Genomic DNA, 27,315 nt, shown 5'->3' on the forward strand with positions numbered 1-27,315 from the left:
ATATGTTTATCAAGGCTGAAAACAGGTTTCAATCTGGATCTGATCCAGACTGTTAGCAATTCGACAGACGTCTGATATGATTTATGCATTTGTGATCGTATCCCTTCGGGGTATTGCAACAAATGTTCCCTTTGGATCCCGAAGTGAAACTATTAAGATGGTAAATGGTATTGATTTTATTTGCAGGTGTTACACAATTTATGTTGAAGTCTTGTGCTCGGTGAGTGTTCTGGTGTTTTGATGTTTTTCTTTAATAATTTACCAGGTTTGTTGTGAACTCGCGCGGGCGCGTTCTTTTGTTCTTGTCGTAAGGAGAAGAAAAGAAAAAAAAACACACAAAAAAAAACACGTTTGCTTTTGAGACAAGGCTCAGTGCTGCGACTCCAATTATTCGCCCCATAAAACCCCTAATTGGGCTTCGCTTGGCTTTGCTCGACGCCGCCTCCCCGCCTTTTTTATTTATTTATTTTTTTATGGTTTTGCCCTTCTTCTACTGCTGCTGCTTCTTATTTTCAAATCTGACTTAATCATTAAAAGTGCAGCTTCTGCTTCGTGACACGTCAGATGTTTTATCTTCATCTCATGATCCCTTTTTCTCGATTCAAAAGGCTCGAATTCCAATCAGAAGCTTTGCATCAGGCCGATTCAGGTCGGGGGAGCCGTTTTTGATCGGAAAGTGAGGCGGCGTCAAACTTTGAGCCGCGTTCGCTTCCCTGGCGTCAACGTCCTCGATGAGTCACAGACGGTTTTCAATAAGTAACTGTACATTATATCAACAATTTACAATTGCTTCATTAATTTTTTTTACCATGTTTAACTCATTCACTGCCATGGACGGAAAAAGACGTCAAATGATGAATTTTTTTTGCTGGTCTGGCAATGAATGTGTTAATAACTTTAAAAAAAAATAAAAAAAATCTAAGTGGCCCTTGCAGCTTTCTATTTTTCTGTATGTGGCCCTCAGAGGAAACAGTTTGGACACCCCTGATGTACTCTATGGAAAGAGGTAACTCCGGCTTATGCACACATTAAGATTGTTGACGATGAGAATTTGACTTTCAGGAAAGTTACACATTAAAAGATGCTTTTAACGCAAAGTCTCAGTTTAGCAATTATCAAAGGCTGTGCTTTTGCTTTTGGCTTTTTTTTTTTGCCTCCCCAAGATCATTCTGCATTCGTAAAGTCAAATAAAGCCAAAGTCGCCCATTTGGCAATTGGACCCACATTTTCGGGAAGGTTCGACGTCGGCTTCATTCTGACCCTGAACAGATTGGCAGTCAAGCAGCATAAAAATAAAAAAAAAACAGCCTCTTGCTAACAAGAAAACTTTCTGCTTGACTGAGCCTCCGATTCCCACTGAATGCTAAACAGAACACGTAAGAGCACCGTGACCTGTCGTTTTAGTCGCCCTGCCTGATTGCCGCGCGGAAAAGCATTTTTCAAGACGCGTTTTCAGCTGCAATGTGCCTGAAATACATCTTCACGTTGCACTTTTTTTTTTTTTTTTTTTTTGGTGAGGATTTTCTCATTAATTTACCGAGCCGCTATCACCAACGTTCTCGCCAGGCTGTAAAAGGGATCGGGCTTCTGAGTGGCGTCCGCGCGGACTGATGAAAGATTAAAAGGATTGTTGAGATTGAAGGCACATTTAGTACCCCGCTGAGGTCCAATTTGGCGTCCCTGTGCGGCCGGCAAGGCTGTTAAAAAAAAAAGAAAAAAAAAAAAAAAAGACGGTGGCGGCACAGCGGCGCTTGGCTGTGATGTGACGTGGATGGAGGAAAAAGTCTTGGAGACATGGCAACCGGCACCAGCCTGCAAATCATTTCCAATGTGGCCAATGTTTTTTGTTTTTTTTCTCGGCGCTAATGGAGGTGAGGGGGCGTCTACTTCCTGGAAGCAATAATTGCTACACAGACACGTGTTAATGAAGTGTTATAAACTTTTCCCAAGTGTTGTGATTTTATCACAAGTCGAAAACATGCGACGTTTAAATATGGATATTTTCACCAAGATGTCACATGATCGAGCAGGTGGGAAAAAAAATAAAATAAATAAATAAATAAGTCCCTGGATCCAGAGTTTTTAGAACTCCTGCTTTGAGCTGTCAAAATTAATTGATTAATCAGCAAATAATCAATTATCAAATTAATCAACACCTATTTGAATAATCGCATCTTTTTTTGGGAGCCATTTTTGAATTTATAATTGTCAAAATGCTTTGATTTCAGCGTATCAACAGTAATTGTTCGTTGATTTCTATAGTCCGCCATAAAAGAAGACCGATTACCTTCTGTGCTTAATCAAAATTGCAAAAATCTGTTTTTATTTTGAAAACAATAACTGAACTGGTAACATAGTACAACATCAATCCCCCTCCTTTTTTTTTTTTTTTTTTTTTTTTTTTAAATCACTATACAGAAAAGAAGTATGAAATAAACACCAATCACTGGTTAATAAACAGTAATTAAGAGGGAAATTTGCTTTTGTAATACACTAATGCAAAATTAAAATGAATCTGATTAATTACTTCTAAAAATATCTGATAGTAACAGCACGACTCCTGCTCCAGAGACCTTACAATTTGCACACATACCATTTGGGTAGTCTATTTCCATATCCCATAATATTTCCATCCCCTTTTAAAACCAATGCTCACTTTGATCACATTCACCCACCGATTGCAAAAAGAAGAACGACGCTCGTCCTTGAACATCACCCCTTCCCAACCCGACACTTAAGCGACCAGCAGCGATAACAACTTGGCGTCCATCAACATGTAGTCGCAGACTTGACAGGAGCGACGGGTCACGCGTAGTCGTAGTTTTTTTGCTCCGGGCCTTTTATTACGTGTCTGGACGCGAGCGCAAAAAATAACAGCGTGTCACCGGAGATGCTCAAGGAACGAGCTGCTGTTAAGTGCTAATGCACTGCGCGTGCTGGTGACAAACCCGCTACGGTGTGTCATCGACTGGGAGTCGTAAATAAATGAAAAAAAAAATGCATGTGGCAGTATTAATGATATATCAAATAATTTAAAAAAAAGTAGGTTTCTGTTTCCGTTTTGCAGCAATTAGCATTAGAAGAGAGCTAAGTTTCATCAGTTTTTAACAAATCTATTTAAAATTGTAAGTAATTTAGCTTTTTTTCAACATGGCCCTGGTTGATCTCCTTTGCTCTGCTGCCACCTGCTGGCCGTTTGTGTAATAACTACCATTTCTGCAAGCGTTCTTTGCAGTTGAGAGGCTGCATCAAAGCCTTCTGTATGCTCTAGCATAAAAAAAAAAATAAAAATAAATAAATAAATAAAAACGTATAAATACGTCTTTGGGACACTTAAAACATTTTTTTAAAAAAACGTATTTACACGTTATTGGGAGCAACTGAGTTAAGATGAGTTTGAAATGATAAACAGTTTTGGGATCGAAGTTTGTGTTATATGTGCAGTTTAATCCAGCACAAGACCAAAAATACAAACCCGAACCTGAAAATTGTGAGGTCAGATCATATCGATGCTTAAAAAGTACGGCCGTAGCTTCCAATAAACGCACAAGTTCACTCAAAGCTAGGAGCGCGCCGACCGCACACACTTCCTGCCATAAAAAGCGTCTGAGTTATGACGGGCCGCCGCCTTGTAAAAACGGAAGGCGGCGCATAACCGAGTCGTGTGGCGTGTCACGACCCGCCTATCGTTACTTTTTATAGCCGCTGATTCCAAGCGCAACCTGGCGTATGGCTTGCCTGGGATGCTGGAGAATACATTTGGGCAATGTTAAAACTGTTCTCACATATGCTAATGCTAACGTGCTAACTTATGCTAATTTAATTTAGGATGCTAATTTTAACATGTATGTTTAGCCACCACTGTGACTCTTTCCAGCTCTGCATTGTAACCGCTACTGTCCTTTACTAGCACGGGAAAAGTTCTGCGTACATGAAAAAGTTACACTATACAGTGAGGTGTAAACCAACAAGAAGACCATGTGAGCCGCCTGCAGATGAAAAAAAAAAAAAAATCTATTGTGAAGCGAAACAAATTACAACTCAATGTATTGTTTCAAAAACTAACTAACTAACTTTAGCCAAACTTTAATGCTCCATATTGACATTAGTAAACATAAAATAAAATAAACAATTGAATATTTCAAGGTAACTGTTGTATAAAAGTAAATATACTTCTTCTGCCCCCTGCGCTGTGAAGTAACATCAGAGCGGACACTGATGCTAGCTATGCTAGTTAGCTTGTTTAGCTAACTTGGCCGCAAACTATCCATCCATCCATCCATCCATCCATAATCTAAACATTTAATGATTTTCAAGCTAAGCTAACTACTTAACTAGCCTTTATCTGCTTTTCAAGCTAAGATCTATCTTTCTATCTATCCATCTATCTATCTATATATCTATCCATCCATAATCTATACATTTTACGATTTTCAAGCTAAGCTAACTACTTAACTAGCATTTATCTGCTTTTCAAGCTAAGATCGATCTATCTATCCATCCATCTATCCATCCATAATCTAAACATTTAACAATTTTCAAGCTAAGCTAACTACTTAACTAGCATTTATCTGCTTTTCAAGCTAAGATCTATCTTTCTATCTATCCATCTATCTATCTATATATCTATCCATCCATAATCTATACATTTAACGATTTACAAGCTAAGCTAACTACTTAACTAGCATTTATCTGCTTTTCAAGCTAACATCTATCTATCTATCTATCTGATAGTAAGGTTACGTTGAATTTGTTGAAGAATGATCAGTGGTTTCCTGGAAGTATTTCTTGTTATAGAAACCACTTTTGGTCAGAACGTTTTGCGTATTTTTCCTCTACCAAACCGCAGAAAAATTCCCCAAAGAAAGATCTTTTACAACAGATGGGGGAGGGCTTGTGTTACTTTGCCTGCATGTGACGACTTTCGTGGTTTTGAAATGATGTCTGTTTAAAACCTTAAAAGTGGTAATGTCAAAGAAGAAGGAAACCGTTTCCAGTCCAAATACAATTGGAGGTGAGGGTGACGGGAATTGGGAACTTCCTTTAGTTTAAGCTTTTTGAAAAAAAAAAAAAAAAAAAAAGTGCTTTCAACGCTTCACAAAGCTCTGTACTCTCACATTGCTTGCGCCAACAAGGTTCAGCAATATTGTGACACATTGGGGTTACCATGGCAACAGAGGCTATTCTCATTACGACGACTAAACGTCGGATCAACACAATTTCGACAAAGCTGTTCCCCGTTAAGCGACCAAACGACTCGGCGTCGCTGCTCGTCTTTTGAATGTGAATCTTTTATAAAAACGTCCAAACAGCGGCGCCGAATGCCAATGCTCATGCAAATCATCACCCGGGGCGGCGACTCAACACAAACAAGAGCCTTACAAGGACTTTCAAGTCAAAGGGACGTTAATATTCATGTTGAGATCGGGGCGAGCGCTAAATTAATTAGCCAGAATGTGTAAACGCAAACGTTAACTGAAAGGGTGCCCATTAAAACAACACGATTTCGGCTCGCCAGGTCGCTTTGTAATTTGGTGATTGGCAGCAAAACGATTTGTTTAAAGGGGGATTTAACATGGAAAATTGACTTTTTATTGCTCTTATACAAATACAGTACAGTAAACCCTAAACCGATTTGTGATTCACCAATTCATTTTCTTTTCTTCCATGTGTCAGCTGTTTGCAAAATGTCGCCTATCCGCAGCTCTTTTTTTTCCTGCAATACTCAAATAAGCCACAGGATGGCACCAAAGCTATGGCTAGTAGGAAAAAACTCATCAGTGCCTAGACTAGGGGTGGCAAACTGTGGTCCACGAGGGCCGGAGTCCTGCAGGTTTTATAGATTTCCCTACTCGCAAGTGCAGCTGATTCCAATTATCAGGCTTCTGCGGAGCTTGCTGGTGAGCTGATCATGAATCAGCTGTGTCGAAGAAGGGAAATATCCAAAACCTGCAGGACTGTGGCCCTCGAGGACCAGACCTCGCCACCCCTGCCCTAGACTGGCCATGACTTGGTACCTAGGCTGGGTGAAAATCGGTCATTTTCAAGCAACGACCGAACGACAAAAGGTAAGCAGAGCTGCAATGTCAACTGTAAAATGCATATTAGCATAAGTGGCCCTAGTTTGGATAATTGCTTTTGTGAAGTGCTGCCTCCATGAGTGAAAATGCTTTTTTTTTTCTTTTTTTTTTTTTCTTTTTTTTTTTAAACACACTGTTGGCTCTGTTTCCCTAAATCAGGTGTCACCAATTCCGGCCCTCGAGGTCCGGAGTCCTGCAGGTTTTTAGATGTTTTTGCCTACCAACACACCCGATACTAAAAGATCAGGATCATTATCAGGCATGCTGATGAGCTGATTATATGAATCAGGTGTGCTGGTGGGTGGAATCATCTAAAACCCTGCAGGACTCCGGACCTCGAGGACCGGAATTGGTGAACTCTGCCCTAATTAGTAACCGTTCACCTCGTTGCAAAACCCTGAAATCCAGACTCGCCATTGACACAGTGATAGAGTCACTTACTTACATGAGACAGGGCAAACCTCCTCAATAAGAAGAAAAAAAGACAAATTGAGACTGTACAACAGTTCAGGTTTTAATGGAAGGATGTTAGAGGTTGAGCAATTTGGGCTGACAGATGAAAGAAAATCGAAGTTAATGTTTCCTTGGCGCTCAATAAAGTCGGAATCAGAGATATGAGCACATCTCCCTGTAAACGGCACTTTTATTAGGCTGACATCTTTCAGCGCAAGGCTCGGCAAAGAAAAGATATTTGCTCCAAAACAAGGTGAATCGTCAATGAAGACTGAGGTTGTATTATTTTAACTGATGTTACGGATACAAGCGGTCAGAAAAGGTTGTTTTTTTTTGTTGTCTTTTCTTCAGGTTGGACTGATGGAAAATAGAATTCTACGTTTGTGAATGCGCGGAACTTACGTATTCACCTCCGCAAGAGTCACGTGAAATGACGCAACAATAAAATTGTCATCGTTTTTAGAAGGTTTGTGCACAAATTGAGTAGCGAATTGAATAACGAACGCCGAATCAGAATTTTTCCATTCGAGTCAGAATGCTTCAAAGAATATTGTCATCAGAAAAAAAAAAAAAAAAAAAAAAAAAAAACTGTTTGGATGGCCTTCGCGTCTAAGTGTGACGTATCTACGTGGGATGTTATCGATATTATCACGATATTGTGGGGAGGTTGGTGATACAAAAAAGGTCACAATATTCTAAAAAAAAAAAAACATTTTTGTACAATGCAGCAATGAAAAGTATAAAAATATTATAAATATTATTTATAAAAAAATATATAAATATAACATATATAGAGAGAGGCACTTACTTGCTAATGCAAGCACACATTGAGTTCCTCCACATATTAACTCGGTTCACAAGCCCCATAGAAGGGCCAAAAAATGCCTGGTGAAAATTAAACTGCACTAAAAAAAAAAAAAAAACGAGCCACCAGAGGGTGCAAGAATTGCACAAATGGAAATCAACCCGACTTTATTTCACAGATGTGCTGCTTTTAATACCGTGACATGACAACGACCAATATATTGTGTCAGTTTTAATATCGCGATATTACCGTTATCGTTACAACACTAGTATCTATGTGGGGTGTGCACATTGCCTGAAAGCTACACACGGTGGTTCATTCAAGCCGACGCCCAGAAGAAGTTATGAGAATATTTGGCTGGCTAATGCAACAAATGAAAGGGAGTTAGCAAACTTGGATGGCGGACAAACTAGCTTAGCGGAGGCTAGTAGCAAACGTTTTAAAATGGATTTAAAATGGGAAAATATTTCAAATTAACTCTTTTACTGCCACACGTTATCAAAAAACAACCCCCAATGCCAGCCGATTTCGAGCATTTTAACTCATTTTTCGAAGCAAACAGAATATTGTGTTCTTTTTGTTACATAAACAACATGGGTACCACATGAAAGATCACATTCCATTCTTTCATTGGGAAAAAAAGTATGTTTCTACCTTATTCCGTTCTTTAGTAATCACCATTTGAAAATGGGTCATTTGAATGACATTGAGCGAAAATTGAAAAGATACATTTTCTCCACAACTGACTTTGATACTAATATTTTTTGTTTTAGTGACGCTCCGTCAAATTAGGTTTAATGTTACAAAGGCTTTGATCATTCACGTCAGCCTTGAAATTGTTCTATTTCATCAGATTGCGTCATGTTTCATTGTAATTGGCAGCTCTAGTTAGGGCCCGAGCAGCTACCGCTGCCATCTGCTGGCCACAGTTCGTGGGTGTTTTTGATTTCACAACTCATTGACCCGGCTGCGCTGCACTTGGACGTTGCACTGACCACTGATATATTCACACAAAAAAATAAAAAAAATAAGTAGTTGGCGTCAGTTAACGTTTATGGCGGCATACATCGTGATTTTATTAAACGTTATTCAACGTGTTTGGCAGTCAAAGAGTTAAAAAGTCATTTAAATGAGTTAAGTGAATATGCCTTTGTAAACATATGATCAAGATAAAGTACTATATAAATGCACTGCATTTACCATTTTGATCCAATTGGAGCTTGCCATGGCTAGCATAAAATGTAGCTTCTGAAACTTTCCGCAACGCTGCTCCAATGTCAGTTGGCGAGCAACAGGACTGATATGGTTGGAAAACTGCCCACCTGTAACCTGTCAAATGCTAACGGCCTCTCATTTGTCCAAACGATGTCTGTTAATCCGAATGAGGACAATCGTCCGCCCAATCACAACCAGTCATCCAAGTGGCGAATTAAACATTTTTTCTGGCGTATACTCTGTCCATTTTGCTCGTTGTCATCGTTGCTACCACTAATTCCTGAAATGACAGCTTTAAAATACCCCATCTATCCATTTAAGAGCTCGATAAATGTGCGCCTCATTTATAAAGCCTTGGGCTCAGCGAATAATTGGACACAATTAAATGATGCAAGAAAGACAATAAGTCTGTCGTGGTTTCTCTTGAAAGATGATATAATGGAGTGGAGGGCATACAGTACTTATCTGTACAATTAGAAGGATCGTTATTCACAAAATAAAGCGCAAATTAGTATCCCGGTTGGCAGATGATTTGAGAACCCGAAACAACAAGTGTGTGTTTAGGCTGCAATAATCCCAGCGGCCAATCGGGAATAAATGATACAGTTTAACCTGACATTATCCTGGGAAGCTTGACCTTTTGTGTGGCGATGAAGCTTCTTCCATAACACAAGCATGGACACTATCGAGTCTGCGATCAATAGTGGGGCAGGATCGAATATGAGGTAAAAATAAAAAATAAAAAATAGAAGCTGCCCACAGTTTTCCTTATTGCGTCCATGCCATCTGATTGACTGACATTTAGCAAGGCAACATTAAAATCCAACAGGCTGTTTCTTTATGCAAAATGGATTGTTTACTTCTAATTTACATAATATGATGATGACACCACATAAGTCACACCTCTGTCTCTGATTGGCTTTTTATTTTATTTTTTTTATTTTTTTTATATTGGGTGGGGTCGTTTCTTGCATTTGGTTAGACAAAAATTATGTTCTAACAAATATGACTATTTCTGGAAATTGCTCCCATTTTGTTACCGGTACTAGCAGGCTTTCATAAATGGCACAAAATTCACAAACTACTACATTTACACAAAATTTTCTCTCTTTTCTTTTTAAATTATTTTTTTTGTGAAGCACAAAGTATTAAAGGTGCTATGGAACTAAAGATTTGATTGATTGATTGATTGATAACTTGGGGCGACTTTGTGCTTTCTAAAAAAAAAGCAACAAACTCAAGGGGAGAAGAAAAAAAAGTCCTCAAAAGTCATGTACAATTTCAGAGTTTAAACTTACTACCTTATTCAGAAAAAAGCAGCAAACTCCACACAAAGAAAATAAATAAATCTTACTAATTCTGTGGGCCTGTTTAGCTTTTTCTTGGGATTTTCTGTGGCTCATGCTCCAAATGAAGGAGCAAATCCAACAGGCCTCAAAAGTCAAACGTAAGAGTTCAAACTGCTGTCATGATAGGGAATACGTCAGCCAAAATCAGAGAGATTCAAAGGGCTGCTTTTTCTTTGGCTTTTTTTGCTTCAAAAGATGTGGAAACTCTCCCGCAGAAGTTGCACAAAAACTTCAAAGAGTTGAACTACTAACATCGAGTATTAAAGGATTTCCTCTGGGCTTCATCAAAAAAAAAAAACATTCATAATTGAAGGGAGACGAGCTAAAAGAATATCACTAGAGCAGCTTTGCTAGCAGTTTAAAAATTGCTAGCAAGATTTGAACTTAGTCACATGACTCATTTTAGTAATACGAGTAAGACTGCAATCTCCATTTTAAGAAGAAAATTGTCACGGCCCACCATCAAGAGCAGAAATATTAAAATATGATGATCCTGTCTAAATATACTCACAAATTGACTTGCCAGTAAACCAATTTCCATTACCTTTAAATCCAATGGGGAAAATTGTCAAACTTAATGTTTTATTTTTGACAGATGCCTTAAAAAAAAAAAAAAAAAAAAAAAAAACCTTCAGAAAGTTGATCCACTTTGTGTCATTATTTTACGGGAAACTTTTTAATTAACCTCCCTAATTAACCTCGAGTGCTTTGTGTTGACAGCTACGTTCAAATGATCCTCTTCTTTTTCTTTTTTTCTTTTTTTTTTTTTTAACTTCCCTCCCATCATTTTCCCCAAATGAGTGCGGATGCACCGCCGCTCCCTCCCGTCACGTTATTGAGCGGCGAGTACTCACGTTTCCACCCATCTCCTTATTGTGAGATGACCCGGCGTGGTCACGTGACCTCGGACGCTGGCCAGTCGATGAATCGCCGATGGAGAGGTCGCCAAAGGTCGCCGTGCGAACGGAAGCTGCGCTCGGCTCTCGTATCAATCTGGCCCCACGCCCGCCTTGACGGCTCCGGCATTTGTAGGAGGCGGCGCAACTCCGATCAGGTCACACCCTGTCAAGTGAATTCAGAGATTGCAATAATTATTTTATAGTACTATTAACTAATTTACTCCCAGCCATGTCTGTTTCCGTTTTGCAGCAATTAGCATTATAATATACGTAGCAAAGTTTCATTACAAATTTATTTAAAAAAAATAAATAAATAAATAAATAAAAAATTGCAACATGGTTGATCTCTTATACTCTGCTGCCACCTGTTGGACGTTTTTGTAATAACTATCATTGCTTCGACCGTTTTCTTCAGTTCAGAGGCTGCATCAAAGCCTTCTGCATGCTCTAGCACAGAGGTGTCCAAACTACGGCCCGGGGGCCATTTGCGGCCCGCCATCCATTTCTTAGTGGCCCGCAACATATGCTAAAAAATTTGACTCAGTTCAAATTGAAAATAAAAAAAATGTTTGGAGATGGTCAAAGTAAGAAGGGAGGGTGTCGAAAAACACCCGTGCTATTAAACGTTATTTTAGTTAACTCAAACTAACGAAATAAACTAAAATTCAAAAAACAATTTCGTTAACGAAAAAATAAAAACGAAAATGCTTTTTAAAAAACATAAACTAACTGAAATGACATTTTATGTTTACAAAACTAACTAAAACTATAATGATAGCAAAAATGTCCTTCGTTTTAGTGATTTTTAGTAGATTTATTTTTATATCCACCGGAATAATGACGTTTGAAAGTATGTCACACAGAAGTGACGTCATCTAGCAGCAGCCAAGAGAAAAGAACCAAAAGATGACATCGCTCCCACGGTGTTTTTTAAACATTGCGCACAAGTAATATACATTAAAAAAATAAAAAATAAAAAAAAAAAAATAATACTGAAACTAACTAAAACTAAACATTTATTAAAGAACTAAAACTAATAAAAACAGAACCACCGAAAACTAATAAAAACTAACTAAAATGAAAAATTCCCAAATTATAATAACCCTACTGCCATGTTACAAATAAATTGGTTTATATACTGTCGCATTTTTCTAAATATGCAAAAGCACAAATAAAATTTTTTGCACAATTTTTGGAACTAAACACAATTTCTCTTCATAACATTATGTGGCCCTTGCGTCCTTCTGATTTTCTGTATGTGGCCCTCAAATGAAAACGTTTAGACACCCCTGTCCTAGCATAAAAAAAACAAAAACAAAATGTGTCTATTTGAGGTGAGGCGTTTAAATAAAATTCAACAAAAAGTGAATATTTGAGCCATGGTGTCTGCCGACGACTAACAAGTTCCTACAGATGCCATCAATTTGTTGGAAAATATGACTCAAAAACGGAAAAACTGATAATCCGGGAAACCGACCAATCGGATCAGGCGTCCTTTTTGAGTTCGAGTGGCCTTCGGATGCGACGTCTTCCAGGGCCATCTGTCTTTGCATCTTGGACCGATATCAACTTGATCAAAAGACGGTGGGGTTGGCCCGGGAGCCAGCTAATGTGCTCATTAGCATTGGCCGGCGCGCCCGCGAGCATTCGCTGTGCATTAATGAAGTCGAGCGCGGCGCCAAACAATAGGAGCCCGGCTAGCTTGGGAATGCTTAGCCAGCCACACGCGGGGTCTCGCTAATGACCCGACGATGTCGACTTGGCCACAGTTCAATAGGCTCCGATTTAAAAAAAAAAAAAAATGCCCTTGGTAAAACAGGACTTTACCGTTATGCTTTTGTAAAAGCCCTACCGTCAACTACTACAACACTGGTGGCTTTTTGTGTAAAAATGGACAGGGATTTTTCTTCTCCCAAAATATGAGCAACAGGTTGTCTGTATTTTGCTATGTTGACACGCTACCATGTTTAATTCACCAATAATGCAAAAATAATGCCCTCTGCTCAAATAGAAGCCACACCCCCTAAATAATTAAGACTCAGACAACTTTATTGATCCTGATGCAGCTTTCCAGGTCCAAATGCACATTCAGCCTAAACAAACATTCAATAGGACAAGGTCATAGAAGACATGCTAACTGGGGAAATAGGCTATGGGACAGGTTGAAAGAAATAAATAACAACAATGACATAAAGACGCAATAATTGCAGTGTCCAATTTAATAAATGTTTGGAGATGGTCAAAGTAAGAAGGGAGAGTGTCGAAAAACAGGCGCCATTAAAGGTTATTTAGTTAACTAAAACTAATGAAAAAACTAAAACTAAAATTAAAAAAAACTAGGGATGGGCGAGTACCGATACCAGGTATCGGTATCGGGCCGATACCAGCCTTTTTTCAAGTACTCGAGTACTCGTGACGCAGACGGGTACAAGCGACCGATGGGGAAGACGTTAAGTGAGTCCTCCTTGCCTGTAAGTGGCGCTAGCTCGCAGTAGTTTTTCACCAAAACTTCACCGGTTTGGAAATACTTCAAAATTGTGAATCTTAAACTAAAAGAGCATTTTTGTGTTTTATTTTGAGCATTAAGAATATTGAAGAGTGACTGTGCTGTTTTTTTTTTTTGTCAAAATTAAAGGAAATATATTTGTTTAAAAATATCTTTTAGTAATTTTTTTTTTATTTGTCAAAATGTACTACTGGTATCGGCACTTGGTATCGGTCTGAAAAAAAGTGGTATCGAACATCCCTACAAAAAACAATATTGTTACCGAAATAAAATAAAAACAAAAACTAACTGAAACTACATTTTATGTTTACAAAACGAACTATAATTACAGCAAACGTCCTTCGTTTTCGTCTTTGGTCATTAATTTAATGCATGAGCCTTTGGGGATGATTTTGAAATGTGATTTTTAGTAGATTTATTTTGATATAAACCGGAATAATGACGTTTGAACGTATGTCACACAGAAGTGTGCAATAGAAAAGCACCAAAAGATGACATCATTCTCATGGTGTTTTTTTTTAAATATTGTGCACAAGTAATACAGATTTAAAAAATAATAATAATACTGAAACAAACTAAATTAACAAAGCATTTTTTAAAGAACTAAACTAATAAAAACTAACAGAACCACCCTGAAAACTACTAAAAACTAACTAAAATGAAAAATTCCAAAACTATAATAACCCTACTGCCAAATTTATTACAAATAAATTGGTTTATATACTGTAGCATTTTTCTAAGTACGCAAAAGCACAAATAAATTATTTGTACAATTTTTAGGACTAAACACAATTTCCCTTCATAACATTATGTGGCCCTTGCGTCCTTCTGATTTCCTGTATGTGGCCCTCAAATGCAAAAGTTTGAACACCCCTGCACTAGAAAGAAGAAATTCAAATTAAAACCAACGATGAAGCCAACACGCGGCACACGCGGGACAATTTTGACCTTTTCTGTAATCCCATGTTTATATTAGCTGCGACTTAACAGCTTTGTTTGTGCCGTTATTGCTTCTTCTTCTCTTTCTCTTTGTTCTTCTTCTGATGATGATGATTAGAATGCTTTATTAACAGACGATGACAGCAGCGTGGCGAGGCCCCTCGCACCTTCAGTAGCATCCCACACATGCTGACCCCTTTTAACGGCAAAATGGCCACAAGACTGTGAAACTTTCACTGAGGAGCGCCGCACGTGAATTAAAAAACACACGTTTAAAAAAAAAAAAAAAAAAAAATGTGAGGAGGTGAGGTGGGGGCACTTCAGTTTGTGTTTAGGAAACAAGCCTAAAACAATTCAATATGCTGTTTTGTGTCATTGGTGACAGATCAAAGAGGTAACTGTAATCATTTAGCTGAAAAACATTTGGATATTTTGTAATCTTAAAGTTTATTTTGATTTTAAATGTGCCCTGCGATTGGCTGGCAACCAGTCCAGGGTGTCCCCCCGCCTACTGCCCAGAGCCAGCTGAGATAGGCGCCAGCACCCCCCGCGACCCTTGTGAGGAATAAGCGGTCAAGAAAATGGATGGATGGATGGATGATTTTTAAATGCTAAGCGGTTTGACATGAAAAACTAAAAATCTCATCTTGGTGTTACAGTATCAGTTACATGGCGGAGGTTATTAGTATTTGTGGGAAATCTTGAAAAATAAGACAACAGGCCGAAATATATAATCTTCTTTTGGGCACGAATCATTACAAATAGATCCTAAAATATTCACATAGTTTCATTATCGAAAAAAACACACAAAAATCTCTTAAACATGAGCGCAACATTTATGCATCAGAATGACATTTGCGTGGTTGTCAGTGCGCCCCCCTGTGGACAAAATTAGCAACAATAGACACGTTTAGTGAAAAACTGAAGTTTGTGTTCCGTCCTCATCATGGACCAGATTGGACCTGCTGACGGACCAGTTCTTGCCCTCAAAAACCCATTTCAAATAATGTAAACGGGAAAAATCAAAAGGATTTAAAAGGCACAATGACGGCCTCTCGGTTAGTTAAACGCACCTACAAGCTGTTTTATGCTCACAGTTTTCTGTCCCCTTCAAGGTTTTATCGGCCCCCTTTTGAGCGTACGACCTCACTTTCTGCCAGGCTTGCGGCTCTCTCGCTATCCTCCCAACAAAAAAAACACACACAAAAAAAAAGGAGGCCGCGTGCCTCGTTACGACGCAGCCCCTCACCAAGGTGTCCTTCAACAAACCACGTTCATCATCGACCCGCGTACGCGTACGCGCGTGCGCCTTTTTCAGCACTTTTCTGTCACGTCCAGCGAGACGTCGACGAAGGCGCAACGTCGTTTTCCCCAGAAGGTCACGGATTCCATAAAGGCGTAAATTGAAGCCCACGTCAACGACCCACGAGGTGTACGTCATTTAAACGTATTTGTGTGATAATGCCTGGCGTGTATATGTTGTTGTTGTTTTTTTAAAAGCAGATAAGTCGAAGTAAAGAATTGTGACTGTCACCGCTTGGGTCTGGAAGTGAAGATACTCAAATGGTCTCTTCCATTAGAAGGTTGTCAACAAAATGGTGCCTATAAAAATGATGGAACCGCGAACACTTTGCTAGCCTTAGCTAGTCGCGCGAGTAGCAAATCATTAGCTGTTAAGAGGTTAAGGTTCCGTATTTAGTAGGGGTGTTCAAAAAAATCGATTCGGCGATATATCGCGATACTACATCACGCGATTCTCGAATCGATTCAATTAAAAAAAAAAATCGATTTTTTTTTTTTTTTTTTTTTTTTTTTTTTTTTTTAAGAGCTCAGAATTGTTCATTCGGTAGTCTTACCGATTCGTCTTATCATCATTGCCTTTTTTGTGTGTGTGTGTGTGTGAATCGATTTTTAAACTTCCATTTTTAATGGAAAAATATTCAACAAAACGTCCGACTTCGGGTTAGGATTCACACCTTGAGCATGGAAGAATGTTATATGAACGGAACATTAAGCCTTAATATTTTATTTTAATGCTGTTCAAACATGAAACAGATTACAACCTCTATAAGACTGAAATTTCAGATAAATAAATAATACATTTTCATATAAATCTTACACTCTACAAGCTTACTGATTAGTATTTTCTAAATTTGAATGAAAAAAAATCGCAACAATCGACTTATAAATTCGTATCGGGATTAATCGGTATCGAATCGAATCGTGACCTGTGAATCGTGATACGAATCGAATCGTCAGGTACTAGGCAATTCACACCCCTAGTATTTAGATTTCAAGTTTTAATTGAAAATTTTGATTGAATTAATTGGGTTTTCACCTAAAAACTATATTCTTCTCAAATCACACCCACATCCTCTTTGGAACTGGCGGTGACAAGGTTTGTTTCAGTCTGATAAGTGTGTCACTTGTGAGCTTTTGCTACGAGAGCGCCAAGCTATTTAGGCCTCCGACGGACAATACAACAAGCTTTAAAAGCACTTTAATAAGACTCCTGGATGTGAGGGATTCCCGCGGGGCGAGAGCGGGGGTCTTGTCTTGACAGAACAAGGAGGAAAGGGGGGGGGCAGCAGTTCTGCTTCTTGTCCGGAGTCTGAGGAGGCTCAGCGAGGCTGCAGCAGCTGAGAAAACATTTCAGAAGGAGACAGACGACGCAAAGTAAAACCAACCTTTTTCCTACGCCCGGCCAACAGCTGGAACAATAAACGCTGTGATTTAGGACGGGTTAAATCTACCTCCGTCGAACACAAATAATCTGGAGGCTATAAAAGTAAAATAGCGGCGTAACCCCCCCCCGCCCCGGATTAGCCGACCCGCCGTTTGGTTTTTAGGCTACGTCTTTTGACGATATATTAACCGACATTTTTATTCATTCGCCACTCCCGTTACACACGGATTCTTTTGTTGCTCGGGCGCAGCTGCCGCCGCATTTCACGCGGCTCCTCGAGGCTCGTTTATGTTATAGCGCTCCGTCTGTACGCTGAGGTCATTACTTACACGTTTCTGTCTGTCAGCTGCGCCAACTAATGAAGACCAAATAGTTCGTTATACGGTGGTAGCTCGACTTACGAACGTCTCTTCATACGACATTTTCGAGTTACGAAACGCCTCAACGGGAAAATATTGCCTCTTGTTACGAAAGAAATTTCTAGATACGAAAAGGGAAAAATACATTATAGAACGCAACATGCTTTCAGCTATGGCTATTACCTACCGTAGGTATTTATGAGCGTAGATAATAAATCGGTGTCTATCCAGCGTCCTCATCATTCATCCCGCACGAGATGTTCCGATAGTTTTTCGTAAATGTATGAACTAACGGCCGACAAATTTGTGCGAAAATTCAAACAATTGGTGATTGATGATGGCACAGTAAGTTTTTAATTGCGACGAGACGAGCCTTTTTTTGGGGGAAAAAAAAGATGCCTCGCCATACCGGAAGTTTCCATGAAGTTTCGGAATTTGTTTAAAAGAATCGCCCAGAAAAAGTGTTCACCAGTCGGGCGTATGCTCACTAAGGTGATGTTTGCCTTGGACATTTTCGAAAAAAAATAAAAATAAAAAATTACGCACAACTCATTTATTGTGCAATAATCGAATTGTAACATGTATTTGTTACATGTTTTGATGCATTTTTATGCTTTATAAAACATTTATGTCTGAATTTTGGGAGGCTTGAAACGGATTACGGCATTTACATGGAAAATGCGTCTCTACTTACAAATTTTTCTACTTAAGAACTTTCTTCCGGAGCCAATTAATTTCATAAGTAGAGGTACCACTGTAGTTAAGCAGATTTATTTTTCAGGTATTTTGTTCTTTACTTGAGTACAGTTTCCTTGACTTACGTTACCAAGTTTGTAGCTCAATTTACTGGGAAAACAATGAACTCATATAATTAGTAATTTTTTGCTACGTTTTCAATAACGAAAAATATTATTGTGCTATGTTTTGACACCAACAAGGTGACAATATAGTGTTTCCTAGGATTGCAACGGTACGTTAAATCACACATTGGTGCTTAGTTTTTAGGAAAGCGCAAAATTTAAGTTGGTCTTCTTTTTAAGACGTTTTAACAGTGCAAATTATGATATAAAACACCAAATGTAAAGCTATATTGTGATAATACTATACATCCTAATAAAATTATTGGCATTTTTCTCCCTTTATTTATAAAATACATATTTTGCATAGCCCACAACATTAAACTAAAATAATACAAATACTGTACTCAGAGGCCAATTTAATATCATTCAAAATACAGTATGTAGCACAACCACTTTTCAAGTAATGCAGTGGAAAAGAAATCACAGGATTCCCTCAGTACAGTGACAAGGTAAATCGAGGATTATATGATCGTGCGATAAGATGTTTTTTATATCACAGTACAATATATATTATAGCGTATCACACAGCTCTAATGTCATGATGTCACGTTGTCAACTAGGGATTTGCGACAGTTTTGTTTTTACAGCGGCAAAATTTATTACCTTGAAATTGAGGATGTGGAACAGAGACCGTATCAATCGATATCTAAAGTTCGATATTGATCGATTGTATGAATGTTTCTTTCCCAATCCAAAGAGCTGCCCTGTTCCTTACACCTCTCCTTAATTATTTATGCTTTGTTTCACTAATGAGGCTAATGCACATTTTGGCAAATGTTAAAAACTGCTGACAAAAACAAATTTCATCGGAAGGCACTAGGGACAGTTTTACTAGTGCATAACTTAAATATAATAACCGTATTTGCAAAGGCCATCAAATTATCCTCTGGTAATTGGAATATTAACCTTGTTTGTTGCTGCAGCACCATACAAATACTTCGTCTACTCGGCTATTTCCGTACGTGCAACAAGCTCCCAAAATATGTTAGATGAGTTTTTTCTTTTTTTTTCCTCCATGTTTTTTGGCAGCCACAAGTGGGAAAAAAGCACATTAGTCAGCTGTAAAATAGATGTGGAAATCACACTGATGGGCCAGAGGGGGAAAAAAAAAAAAAAAAAAAAAAAACTCATCGAGTCCCTCGGTGGAAGAAAATTACTTCCACATCACGTTAATTTTCATCAGAACGTGCCAAAAGTGCCACAGACTGTTTAAATGACGATGTATGCGCTCGTCTGCGGGAGATTATGTAAGTCGCTGCGGCGCTGGCTTGGACAGGGAGTTAAAAAGAACTTAAATGTGGTCTGGGGAGAGAAAAAAAAAAAAAAAAAGGCAAGGCTTTTAATTAGTTTCCAGGCGAAATACAGTGTTGGGAATACAGCCGGTATCCTGGTAGGTCACGGAGAGTTCGCACGTTATTAAATCGACCAAACAAGTCATGCGCAGAGAGCAAAAGGCGAAAAGATAAAAAATATGAGTGAGCACAGTAACAGGAACCGATTCAAATTGGGAACTTTTTTTTTTTATTTGACAAACCAAATTGAATCGTTGAAAATTGTTGCATGCTTGAATCGTACCGCACCCCATGTATCGAGATACGTATGGAATCGTCTTTTATGAGAATACAGTGGTACCTCTACTTACGAAATTAATCGGTTCTGGAAGAAAGTTCTTAAGTAGAAAATTTTGTAAGTCGAGACGCATTTTCCATGTAAATGCCCTAATCCGTTCCAAGCCTCCCAAAATTCAGACATAAATGTTTTATAAAGCATAAAAATTGCATCAAAACATGTAACAAATACATGTTACAATTTGATTATTGCACAGTAAATAAGAGTTGTGCGTAATGTAAAAAAACAAAGAATAAAAAATAAAAATGATGGTCATTCACCTTTTTAACTTCTGTCCTTATCGTTTTTTGCCCTCTTTGGTTCATGTTCTCCTCTCTCAGAAGTGTTTTTTGTTTTTTTTTGCCTGGTGTTTTGTAAAGAACTGATCCATGGATGTTTGCTTTTTTTTTTTTTTTAACAATCCTTCGAAAATGTCCAAGGCAAACATCATCTTAGTGAGCAAACGCCCGACTGGTGAACACTTTTTCTGGGCGATTCTTTTAAACAAATTCCGAAACTTCCGGTTATGGCGAGGCATCTTTTTTTCCAAAAAAAAAGGCCCGTCTCGTCGCAATTAAAAACTTACTGTGCCTTCATCAATCACCAATTGTTAGAATTTTTGCACAAATTCGTCGGCCGTTAGTTCATACATTTACGAAAAACTATTATTTACGCTAGGTACCTATGGTAGGAAATAGACATAGCCGAAAGTATGTTGCGTTCGGCAATGTATTTTTACCTTTCGTATCTCGAAATTTCTTTCGTAACAAGAGGCGATATTTTCCCGTTGAGGCGTTTCGTAACTCGAAAATTTCGTATGAAGAGACGTTCGTAAGTAGAAGTTCCACTCTATGTACACCAGATATAAACTGCTTTGACCGTGCTGATGATTTGTTGTTGGACAGTTTGTGCTTTGACATCAATTAAGTCAAGTCTAAGAAGCGTAAGAATCGGGACCGTTCTTGGAAGCCAAACGCTGGTTGCTTTAAAAGCTGAGGTCACCCATTCTGACGGCTGAGTTTTTGAACTCAATTTTGGTACCAGTGTTAAAAACGGGGCCCCTTCATGCAAGCCAAAGGGTCTGCTGCAACGTCGCTTCCCAGCGGGTGTACTGTACAGCGCCAGATTTTCCTCAGCCTGGACCCAGTGACAGCTTAATCTCCCGAGAAACATAAATCCATCTCAAGATTTCCTCCTCCCAGCGGTTTAGGATAATCACCAGCAGCGTCTGCGCTTGGTCGCAGACAAATCAGCGATTATCAGAGCTGGCGTTCAGGAGGCGAAAACACGCATACGAAAAAACGAGAGCGTCTGACGGCGTTGGGCGGACGCCGTTGAGAGCGGAACGGAGCGAACGAACGCGCGGCTCCTGAGGGAAATCTCCATTGTACGCACACACACACACAAACAAACTGCCGTGAGTCGTCCGTCAGATGTTGAGTCAACTTGTAATGAAATAGTCCACTCGTGTTAATAAGAATTACTTGTCATTTCCTGAGGCGGTCCACACTACATTTCCTGCAATAATGCCTTCTCTGAGGTTTCATTGATTTCACGTCGACGGCGCGTTATTAGACTCCCAGCAATTCAATTCTGGTTATTAAAGGCCAATCGCTGTGGCTGTAAACAGATTTACGATTGTTTTCCATGCTTGGAAAAGGGACAGAACAAGCAACATTATGTGAAATCTATGCCCAACTATTTGCTGAAAAACGAATCTTTTGTAGTTGTACTCTTTCTTACCTAGAGTTCCACCGCTAGTTACAATGAATTGTATGCAAAAGAGGTGATTTTGCTTTATCAAACAAACCTTAACATCGGTAAACAAAAGTGCTTCTTTGAGCATTTCTTAGCTCACCTGCCAGTAACCTCAACTGACATCACTAAACACAGAGTTAGCCAGTGCTAACGCTATAGCTAGCTAACAGTCATTCAATTGACGTCCCTCCCCACCCACACTGCGCGACACGTAGCACCGACATTGTTCAAGATTAGCGACAAACAGCACAAAAAAAGCTAATTAACTCATTCACTCGCCGCCATTTTCACATTTCGCAATCCCGTTCGCTCCCGGCTGTTTTACTGGATTTTGACTGATTTTGCAAGACCCACGGAATTTTGTGTTCAATTGCTATAAAAGCATGGAACCTATCAAAAGAAAGATTAAAGTCTCTTCTTTCATCAGGAAAAAAAAAGTATGTTTCTATCTGTTTCCGTTTTACAGCCATTAGCATTAGAAGAGAGCTAAGTTTAATCAGTTTTCACAAATCTATTTAAAATTGTAAGTAATTTAGCTTTTTTTTCTACATGGCCCTGGTTGATCTCCTTTGCTCTGCTGCCACCTGCTGGCCGTTTGTGTAATAGCTACCATTTCTGCAACTGTTCTTTGCAGTTGAGAGGCTGCATCAAAGTCTTCTGTATGCTCTAGCATAAAAAAAAAAAACACACGTATAAATACGTCTTTGGGACACAGAACATAAAAAACGTATTTATACGTTATTGGGAGCAAATGAGTTAAAAATACTGAGTTCATTCTTTCTGATATTTAATGTTTTGTTTTTGGAAAATTATCGTGGATTTTTTTTTTTTTTTTAGCCCCCTACTTATTTCCTCTGTGTATTGTAACGCAGCAACAGTAAGTGTGTGGCGCATTCAGACATTTCCTGTCAGGGCAAGAGGCCTTAAAATTCCCCGAAAAAGCCATGCGGGGGTTCGCGCTAGTATGTTTGCAATGGCGGCTGCCACTCTCACAAGCTTCATCTGCAAAGTAATTGGATATTTCTAATGCATGAGCATTAGCGTCTGGCTGGCTGTCAGCGCTGGCGCTCACGGATCCGCGTGGCAGGAAAGTTGAGACCTGTTGAGCTTTGCGGGCCCCGTTGCCGCAAATGGACGCGGGGCCGCGCCTGTCCTCGTAATGCTCTGTTTACACGACATGGTGGAAAAGCGCCTGTAAGTTCTCGCCGTTTGGTAACATGAGGAACGTTGTTCACGGGGATATTTCTGTGCTGACAGAATGACAAGCGCCAGGATACGGTCAGGAATGTAATGAGCTTCATCACCATAAAAATATGCGCAGTGTTTAACATTCTTAGCAAAATGATACTTAAGGAAAATACTGCTTTCACCCTTCTGTTCCATTTGAAGGATTTTAAAGTTGAAAAACGCGTATAACACAAAAAAAAATGAGTTGGGATTGCTTTTATTTGGCTCTAAAATGATCAAATAATATGTGAAATATAATCATATTAACGGGTAGTAGTTAGCCCCAAGGCCAACATGAGTTGCCCACGTATCTAAGAAGAATTAAAACAAAATATGAATATTTATTTATTCATTTATTTATACTTAACATGATGCAGTATCGGTTTCTTCTGTACCAAATATTCAATATTTTTTTTAAAAATAAAATAGATGGTGTTCGATGGGGGGGGAAACGCTATTTTTATTAAACTTTTTTTTTTTAAAACACACAAAAAGGTCATTTTAGAGTTGTAATTTTAATACCATGATATTTTTGCCCACGTTAGCTGTCAGAATGTAATATTGGCCCGTTTGGCCCATTTTTTTATTTATTTTTTTTTAAATTAGACTGATGTCAATTCTGATATTTAGCTAATAAAATAGAGATAATTGATTCATTGGCCAATCAATTAACATAAATACTTCTTTTTTGGTCACCTAACACTTGAAAAAATAAAGATATGAATTACAAGGAGAACGTGACTGTTTTTCAATACTTTGTTCTTTAGTAATTACTTAACTACATGTAGAGAAAAATAATAGAAAATCTGCTGATTTTTTTTTTTGACTTTTACTACCATTTGTTCATGCTTTAATGTTTGAAAAGAAAAAAAAAAAAAAACAGCCGTTTTTTTGCTGATTTTAACTCATTCATTCCCAGCCATTTTCACAGTAGCAATCCCGTTCGCTCCCGGCTGTTTTACTGGATTTTGACTGATTTTGCAAGGCCCACAGAATATTGTGCTCGATTGCTATCAAAACATGGAACCTAACAAAAGAAAGATTTAAGTCTCTTCTTTCATGAGGAAAAAAAAAAAAAAGTATGTTTCTATCTGTATCCGTTTTGCAGCAATTAGCATTAGAAGAGAGCTAAGTTTCATCAGTTTTCACAAATTATTCAAAATTGTAAGTAATTGAGCTTTTTTTCTAGATGGCCCTGGTTGATCTCCTTTGCTCTGCTGCCACCTGCTGGCCGTTTGTGTAATAACTACCATTTCTTCCACTGTTCTTTGCAGTTGAGAGGCTGCATCAAAGCCTTGTTTCCTCTAGCATAAAAAAAACGTATAAATACGTCTTTGGGACACTTAGAACATTAAAAAAAAAAACTTATTTACACGTTATTGGGAGCAAATGAGTTAAAGAGCTAATATCGGCTGATTAATCGATCTGACTCAGCTGCCAACTCCCAATGAGTTTCTGAAGTCTGAATGAAGCTAACAAAAGACGAGAATGAAGTCTGATGGTCAACAGACCTGCACGTTTATTATCTTGTGTATCGTCCATCTAAACCAAATTCTAAAAAAAACAGAGGTCAAATCAATTTATCTTTGCTTCGTGGCGACAACGAAAAAAAGGGCAGAAGAGGGTGATTGGCGCGACGGCCTTAATTGGAGTCCTGGCACCCCGGGAGACGCCGCGACCTTGGTCTTATCTCGGCGACCTCATGCATGATTGATAAATAAAGAAGAAACGCAAGATGTCTGCCGAAGCCGAGGTATCTAATCTCATTACCGGCCGGGCCGTTTAATTTGGCGGCCCCGCAGATACGGAAGGGGGACGTCTCCGTGAGCGAGCGAGCGAGCGCGCGGATGGCTCAATAAACATTTCATCTAATAAAATCCCGTATTTGCTCGCCGCGCAAAGTTAAAAATAAAACAAAAAGACAGCAGTTCCGCCTTGAGAATCACCTTTATTACGCTCATGAATTATTGAAATTGAAAACGCCGTGTTTACCCCTTGATATCAGCGGGGCCATCCGAAGCTTCACTTCCACATTCCGCGACGCCACTTCGACGCGCGCCTCTCCAAAGACTCCCGCTTTTATAGCCTTGTCACCGAGCTCGGCGCGGCTAAATAAAACAAACGGGGAGCTTTTTCTTTAGATCCAGGCAAAAATAAACAGATATTTAATGCGGCCCAGACGATAAAAGGCGCACAACGTTACCCCCTACCTCCATTGTTTTGTTTGGTTTATTTGTCAGGGACCATCAAGAGAAAACAGTAAACTCAGGAGTGCAGATGCTGTGTAGCAAATTATAGCTTTGTAACTAATTTCCATCTGCAGTCCCCGTGGCATGTAAATAAGAAAATTTTGGAATAGAGGAGAAAAGTCAAAAGAGATTATATGCAAACTGAATGCATACATATTGCCCTGAGAGTACAAGTGAAATTTTCATCGTCTTAAGCATTGTGACCAATTTATCCAGTGCTTCTCAAATAGTGCCCCCCTGCCCCCCCCCCCCCCCCCCCACCGGGGGCGCGAGGCTCCATCAAGGGGGACGCGTTTGACCTCGGGGAACATGCTTTTTTATTTTTATTTTTTTTTATTTTTTTTTATTTTTTTTACTGTCCAAGAATAAAGTGCAATTGCACCTCCACTACATTAGGGGCAGTGGCGCTCATTATTGGCAGAGTGTGCACAGGGAGCATTCGCTCGGTGGTGTAGGGGTTTTGTTTGCACTGAGCATGCGCGCTTTGCACACAGCAAAAAAAAAAAAAAAAAAAAAAAAAAAAATTGTTTTGCAGGTTAAAGTTTGGGTTTTTTTTTTGTTTTTTTTAATAATGTGCTCCTGAGTTGATGTTGGTGATCAGTTTGAATGCATTATTATTGATTTTATGTAATTTTATTTTTCCATATATGGTTTGAAATGGTCAGTCCAAAAATGTTTATAGTTTAATTAAGGATTTAATTTGATTTTTCAGCGTCACTCACGGGACATTTCTTGTTGTATTATCTGTAAATAAATAATTATCTTGCCATCAAAAGACCTTTCTCAGTCTCCTTTTTGTTATTCAACAGTTTGAGGTGAGGCAACAAAAGCGCATATATGCAAATACACCCCCATGAATCACTCACTCACATCGGCGAATATTGTGTGTCGTTAAAACAAGTGGACGCCGACAGACTTCGTTTCTTGAGCTGGGTTTCGAACCGTTAATCGATAAAGCCCCCCCTCGGCCAATGAGACTGTCTGGAAATGTTTATTGTAAACGTTCTCGTATTACCTGGGAAGCCGGCCGATAGCTTCAAGATGAATTGCGCCCGCAAACGGGCTATTAGCCGCTGGCCCGCGTGCGCCCGGCTGCCGGGCAGCGTGTAACGCGACACCGAGACGAGGCGGCTTATTCGGTATTCCTGGGAGCAATGATTGCGCGTGTAATTGCTTCCATCAACCGCCTCGCCGTGTGTGCCGTATTATTTCAGCGGGAAAAAAAATAAAAAAATAAAAAAATACACGCAGGTGAACATGTGGCTTGTTGCTAGAAATGATTCGCGATTATGTCATGCGATCCCGTCGAAGCCGAAAACCTTTTGAGGCGGCTTGTGTGATGTTTGAAAAAAAAGGGGGAAGGGGGTTAGTTTGCTCAACCTTTATATTAATTGCAGGACCCCGCAAACAAGACGGGACCGCGTCAGATTCGGGGGTCCACAGAGGGTTCTTGTTCCAGCTAAATCAAACACCCGGGGATTATTGTTGTATGTCAGCGCGAGATGGACAAAAATTTGTGAAAGTTTGACACTAACTGCTGATGTAAATGAGGTGTCAGAAGTACTCCAGGAAAAAAAAAAAAACTGTCGGATGTAGCAAAACTCTTTATTCGCATAACATCGAGAGGCGTAGAACAAACTTGACGAGAAACGATGAGAATGCATCGAGAATCACGAGACGCCAAGCCCCCTTGGGCTGTGGAGATGCACCGAGAAACCGAGGTAATAATTCGACAAACGCACACTTGTCGGTTTGCCTTAAATAGACAGTGAATTGATCGGATTGGCTTTGGCTAGACATGTGGGTAACAGGACTGACATGGAATTATCTGATTGGCTGTTGACCAGAAAAGGAGATTAAAGATTCTTGACATCGCATAGCTCATGTCATCACATAGCTTAAACCAGTTGAAACTTAAATGCCGATGACATCAGTTCAAAACATCAGTTCACAACAGACCAGGGGTGTCCAAACTTTTTTATTTGATGGCCACATACAGAAAGTCAGAAGGACGCAAGGGCCACAATGTTATGAAGACAAATTGTGTTTAGTCCTAAAAATTGTACAAATAATTTATTTGTGCTTTTGCATATTTAGTTATATATATTTTAGTTATGTATTTAGTGTAGTTTAAGTTTTGTTTTTTTAAATTTAGTTTTAATTCTTTTTCAGGGTGGTTCTGTTAGTTCTTTTTATTAGTTTTAGTTCTACGCTTAGTTTTAGTTTAGTTAGTTTCAGTATTAGTTTTGTTTTTCTTTTTTCTTTTAAGTGTGTATTACTCGTGCGCAACATTTAAAAAACACCATGGGCGCAACGTCATTA

The 27,315-nt window shown here is 39.0% G+C and overlaps 1 protein-coding gene across 4 annotated transcripts in view; it reads right to left on the reverse strand.

Annotated features, from left to right (window-relative positions):
* tenm4 (teneurin transmembrane protein 4) overlaps positions 1-27,315 on the reverse strand; it is a 321,917-nt gene that overhangs the window by 226,173 nt on the left and 68,429 nt on the right. For all 4 annotated transcript variants that reach the window (XM_077540676.1, XM_077540675.1, XM_077540674.1 and 1 more), the window contains exon 3: positions 10,757-10,964. The gene's annotated coding sequence lies outside the window, so the exon portion shown is untranslated. The remainder of the gene's footprint in view (positions 1-10,756; positions 10,965-27,315) is intronic.

The sequence above is a fragment of the Festucalex cinctus genome, chromosome 13 (genome assembly GCF_051991245.1).
Source record: "Festucalex cinctus isolate MCC-2025b chromosome 13, RoL_Fcin_1.0, whole genome shotgun sequence".
NCBI lineage: Eukaryota > Metazoa > Chordata > Actinopteri > Syngnathiformes > Syngnathidae > Festucalex > Festucalex cinctus.